Genomic DNA, 6660 nt, shown 5'->3' with positions numbered 1-6660 from the left:
GTGAAAGATCTGTATGATAAGAACTTCAGGTCTCTGAAGAAAGAAATTAAAGAAGATCTCAAAAGATGGAAAGATCTCCCATGCTCACGGATTGGCAGGATCAATATAGTAAAAATGGCTATCTTGCCAAAAGCAATCTACAGATTCAATGCAATCCCCATCAAAATTCCAACTCAATTCTTCAATGAATTAGAAAGGGCAATCGGCAGATTCATCTGGAATAACAACAAACCTAGGATAGCAAAAACTCTTCTCAAGGGTAAAAGAACCTCTGGTGGAATCACCATGCCTGACCTAAAGCTTTACTACAGAGCAATTGTGATAAAAACTGCATGGTACTGGTATAGCGACAGACAAGTAGACCAATGGAACAGAATTGAAGACCCAGAGATGAACCCACACACCTATGGTCACTTGATCTTTGACAAGGGAGCTAAAACCATCCAGTGGAAAAAAGACAGCATTTTCAACAAATGGTACTGGCACAACTGGCGGTTATCACGTAGAAGAATGCGAATGATCCATTCCTATCTCCTTGTACTAAGGTCAAATCTAAGTGGATTAAGGAATTCCACATAAAACCAGAAACACTGAAACTTATAGAGGAGAAAGTAGGGAAAAGTCTCGAAGATATGGGTACAGGGGAAAAGTTCCTGAATAGAACAGCAATGGCTTGTGCTGTAAGATCGAGAATCGGTAAATGGGACCTCATAAAGTTGCAAAGCTTCTGCAAGGCAAAGACACAGTCAACAAGACAAAAAGACCACCAACAGATTGGGAAAGGATCTTTACCTATCCCAAATTTGATAGGGGACTAATATCCAATATATATAAAGAACTCAAGAAGGTGGACTCCAGAAAATCAAATAACCCCATTAAAAAATGGGGCTCAGAGCTGAACAAAGAATTCTCACCTGAGGAATACCGAATGGCTGAGAAGCACCAGAAAAAATGTTCAACATCCTTAATCATCAGGAAAATGCAAAACAAAACAACCCTGAGATTCCACCTCACACCAGTCAGAATGGCTAAGATCAAAAATTCAGGTGACAGCAGATGCTGGCAAGGATGTGGAGAAAGAGGAACACTCCTCCATTGTTGGTGGGATTGCAAGCTTGTACAACCACTCTGGAAATCAGTCTGGCGGTTCCTCAGAAAATTGGACATAGTACTACTGGAGGATCCAGCAATACCTCTCCTGGGCATATATCCAGAAGATGCCCCAACCGGTAAGAAGGACACATGCTCCACTATGTTCATAGCAGCCTTATTTATAATAGCCAGAAGCTGGAAAGAACCCAGATGCCCCTCAACAGAGGAATGGATACAGAAAATGTGGTACATGTACACAGTGGAGTACTACTCAGGTATTAAAAAGAATGAATTTATGAAATTCCTAGGCAAATGGATGGACCTGGAGGGCATCACCTGAGTGAGGTAACCCAATCACAAAGGAACTCACACAATATGTACTCACTGATAAGTGGATATTAGCTCAGAAACTTAGGATACCCAAGATATAAGATACAATTTGCTAAACGTATGAAACTCAAGAAGAACGAAGACCAAAGTGTGGACACTTTGCCCCTTCTTAGAATTGGGAACAAAACACCCATGGAAGGAGTTACAGAGACAAAATTTGGAGCTGTGATGAAAGGATGGACCATCTAGAGACTGCCATATCCGGGGATCCATACCATAATCAGCTTCCAAACTCTGACACCATTGCACACACTAGCAAGATTTTGCTGAAAGGACCCTGATATAGCTGTCTCTTGTGAGACTATGCCAGGGCCTAGCAAACACAGAAGTGGATGCTCACAGTCAGCTATTGGATGGATCACAGAGCCCCCAATGGAGGAGCTAGAGAAAGTACCCAAGGAGCTAAAGAGATCTGCAACCCTATAGGTAGAACAACATTATGAACTAACCAGTACCCCTGAGCTCTTGACTCTAGCTGCATATGTATCAAAAGATGGCCTAGTCGGCCATCACTGGAAATAGAGGCCCATTGGACTTGCAAACTTTATATGCCCCAGTACAGGGGAATGCCAGGGCCAAAAAGTGGGAGTTGGTAGGTAGGTGAATGGGGGGAGATTATGGGGGAATTTTGGGATAGCACTGGAAATTTAAATGAGGAAAATACCTAATAAAAATATTTTTAAAACATGTTTTTAATAGAAACAAAGTTACGTTCCTCCTCCCCCTCACCTGTCACTTTCCTTCCTCCTCCCCCTTCTCCCTCCCAGATACCCATCCTTAAACTTCCCTGCTTAACCACTCCCACTCTTAAGTTGATAGGTTCCTTTTCTTTATTATGGTTGTGTGTATATATGTGTGTGTGTGTGTGTGTGTGTGTGTGTGTGTGTATGTATATACATATATACATACATATACATAATTTCTAGGTAGTATTTCAACATGAAATAATATCATCTGGTCTGGCTTTGAGTTTTCTGTTCTTCAACCTTAGAGTCCCACTAAAGTTCTAGGAATGTGTGCATGTAACTACCATCATATGGCAAAAAATATTTTTCCTGGAATACACTCATTGATTTTGGATTAAGAGCTCTTGTCCTGGTAGTAAAAAGGTTTATTTATTAATGATGTTGCATTGTTGATAATGAACTTCACTGATGCAAATTCATCAGTACTTATTCCTAACATGTTGTCTTGTAAGATAGTCAAAGGATAACAGAGTCAAAGGAACATTTGAGCCTGGTTCTTTGCAACTGCCTACATTATTTTATTCAGTGATTCCACATGCCACAGCTCCTGAAAGGTTATGACATCACTCATATATCTAGCTATGTCATGCTAGATAGCACCAAAAATTCAAATCTGACTTTCAAGCAGCGTTTCTTGTGGATCCTGTTTTCTTCTCTGCATAGCTTCATCAAATTCATCTATGTCTATATCCAAAGTTCCACCCAACATTTATTCTGATTTGGTGTCTCGTTCAGTGTTATCCTAACTATGACCAGCACACACTAAAAGTGTTTTAGATTTCCTAACTAAACAAATAAGGCAGAATAAGGAAGAGCACAGATATAATTTATTCTATCTGGACAAGGTTTGAACACTCTATTGCCTCAAATAGTTTGCTTTCTATTTATTCGTCAGTGTGGGTTCTCAAGTTTCTGCCCTGATTTGCTATGCTTCCATACCAATTCAAAATGAGTTTTGTTCTTTGTCACTTCCGTTCTGTATGCTTTTCATATGAAATATAATAATGATTGATACTTCCCTAACTTGCTTTGAGTCATGGTGTTTCATCATAACAATAGTAACCCTGAAGAAGAAAACCATGAAACTCAGCAGAGAAGACACGTTGTAGCCACAGAATAACCAGAGCTGCACATACCAGCTGTTCAGCTGTAATTGCTTCCATTGACAAAGCCCCTTCCAAACACCTAAACCAAAGACTGTCTTAAAACCACTGCTTATCTTTCTTCTTCATCTGTCAGAAGCCATGTAGGGAAAGCTTCAGCATGCGAGTGAGTTTTCTGGAGATGGTCCACATCTTTGCACGGCTACAATGGGTGAGCTTTGAGAATAGAGCCCTTAGAGACTTCACCACAGGGCTGCGTTTTGCTGATGATATGCTGTTTCTGTCACTATTACATACTTAATAATTCCTGGTAATAATTACCCTACCCTTTTGGGGAAGATTTTCTCCAGAATGAATATGATGATGTACTCTCATGTAGTAATGCTGTGTAGACAAATTGATGATTTCACTATTTCTGGTAATGATTTTTATAGAATTCTCAAATTGATACAAGTAATTTCTAGGCTTGTATAGAATAAAGGCTGCAGATAGAGCTCCGTAAACCTTCACGTGTCACAGGCTAATTGCACTGGGAAAAGAAAGCAGCCTTGAAACAAGGTTTTATCAAATAATTTACTTTATTTTATACACATTCATGTTTTTTTTTCTGCATGCATGTCTGTGTGAGGGTGTCAGATCTTCTGGAACTGGAGTTACAGCCAGTTATGTGTTGTCAAGTGTGTGCTGAGAATTGAACCTGGTTCCTCTGGAAGAGCAGCCAGTACTTTTAGCCAATGAGCCATCTCTCTAGCACCCACCTAGGCTTGAAACATATTTACAATCAAGGAAAACATTCATTCTAGATTAGGTGTGAGGCCATTATCTGGTAACTGAAGATCATAAACTGGGAATGGGCAATTTATCATAGGTACAAGGACAGAAAATAAAATATTGACTAGTTTATCTATACAAAACTTCAAAACTAATGAGACACAAGGCAGATGATTTGTCTCTTGACAAAACTGCTAACTTATGACATACAAATTATTGCTTTAAACTTATAATAAACCTATGGATCTAGAAGGAAATGAATGTTTAGTCAAAAATTAGTCTTAATAGAAAGACATGTAAACATTTCTGTTGTAACTCCTTAAGCCTTATGACATAAAATATTGCCTTAAACTTACTATGAACTTATGAAATGTAAAAGTATTTATAAAATCATGCAATCAATTATCCTGTTGTAATGGTTCTGCCTGATAGTTGTTTGGAGAAATTATAAATACTAAAGGTTTGTTGGAATGTCTTTTCTCTCCTTCATCCAGAGTGTTTTTTTTCTTTCTGTGTACCTGACTCTTTTTCTTTTTCCTTTCTCTTTTTTCCTTCACTTTCTTTTTTTTTTTCTATCTGCGTAGTACAGGGTCAGCATATGTTTGGTGTGGCAGCAAGTGAGCCTCCTAACCTTGAACACCTGTTCAGTAGAAAAAAAGCTATCCTAGGAGAGGCTGTCTCATCATACATCTCACTTGGGGAGAGTAGAGAACCCCACCTTCTTATGTTTTCAAACTCCAGTTAGATTTCTCTGAATTTAAGGTCAGCCTGATCTTCATAGAGTTCCAGGACAGCCAAAGCAATAGAATTGATATTCTGTCTCAAAGAGCTAACTAACTAAATAATACCACGGAAAACTTCAACAGTAGTCTAGATCAAGGAGAAGAAAGAATATAACAAGTTGAAGACAAGGTAGAGGAAATACTATATTCAGACAGTAATAAATTACAACACAGGGCTGGGATGCAGCTTAGTTGGCAGAGCATTCTCTTAGCATACATGAAGTTTTTGGGTACAGTCACTCATACAATATCAACTGGATGACTGTAATTCAATTATTCAAGAGTTGCTGCAGAACTTCTATGTCATCTTTAGCTACATAGCAAGTTTGAGAGCAGCCTGAGATATATGAGAACTTGTAAAAAAAAATTAAGCATGAAGACAACATGAAGAACTTTGAGCCATGATCAAGAGACTAAACCTAAGAATCCATGAGGTAAAAGAAGATCCTGAGATAGAAAATAAATGCACAGGGAACCTCTTCAATATAATTATTGCACAGTTTCCTAAATATAAATACTCATATACAAGCATAGTAGGCACTTAGAACCTCAAAAAGATATAAAAGAATCTCTTCATACCACATTGTTGTTAAAATGCTTGGACTATAGACAAAGAGACAATATTAAAAGCTGTAATAGATAAATACCAACTTACAAAGGCAAAGTCATTAAAGTAGTATCTGACCTCTTATCAGAAACTTTAAAAGTCATGAAAGTAGGACATAATGAATTTCAGGCTCTGGGGTAGTAAAGAATTTTCACACAAAACTATGGTATATTCATCAAAATTACCTTTTGAAATCAGTGGAGAAATAGACATTTCAACATAACCATATTCCAATTTATGAACACTAGTTATCACTAGACAAGGCTTCCAGTGGAGGGAACAGGACACCAACCTGGCTACAAAAATTTGACCTACAATTTGTCCTGTCTGCAAGATGTGCTGGGGAAAAGGTGTCACATTGGTCCAACCCGAAACCCATGAGACTCCATGAGAGGGAACACATACCTGACACTGCCTGGAGGGCCAAGAAACAGAGGCTGGATAGCCCAGACACCTAGGATAGAACTAGATATGACTGGCAAAAAAAAAAAAAAAGTCAACAAAATAATTGCTAGTGATCTTCTACTGTACTTGTAGAGAGGAGCCTAGCATAATTGGAATCAGGGATGCTTCATCCAGCAACTGATGGGAGCCTATGCTGAGACCCACAGCCAAGCATTAGGCAGAGCTCAGGGAATCCCACAGAAAAGGGAGAGGAAGGACTGTAGGAGCCAGAGGAGTAAAGGACACCACATGAACAATGTCCACAGAATCAATTTAACCAGGGCTCCTGGGAGCTCACACAGACTGAAGCTAACCATAGAGCCTGTATGGGTCTGACCTGGGCTCTGGATATGTTATGGTTATGTGTCTTGGTGTCCTTTTTTTTTAAGATTTATTTATTATTATGCATTAGTACACTGTAGCTGTCTTCAGATGCACCAGAAGAGGGTGTCAGATCTCATTATGGGTGGTTGTGAGCCACCATGTGGTTGCTGGGATTTGAACTCAGGACCTTCAGAAGAGCAGTCAGTGCTCTTATCCACTGAGCCATCTCGCCAGCCCATGTCTGGTGGGGACTCCTAATGGTGGGAGAAAGGGATGCTCTATTGACTGCTTTTGGGACCCCTTTTCACTTACTGAGTTGTCTAATTCAGACTTGATATGAGGGTATGTACCTAGTCTTATTGTGTTATGCCATGTTTGGTTGAAAGCACTCAAGGCTTTTT

The sequence above is a fragment of the Mus musculus genome, chromosome 8, assembly GCF_000001635.26.
Source record: "Mus musculus strain C57BL/6J chromosome 8, GRCm38.p6 C57BL/6J".
NCBI classification, from domain to species: domain Eukaryota; kingdom Metazoa; phylum Chordata; class Mammalia; order Rodentia; family Muridae; genus Mus; species Mus musculus.
The sequence above is the reverse complement of the archived record's forward strand: the minus strand, read 5'-3'. Positions refer to the sequence as shown.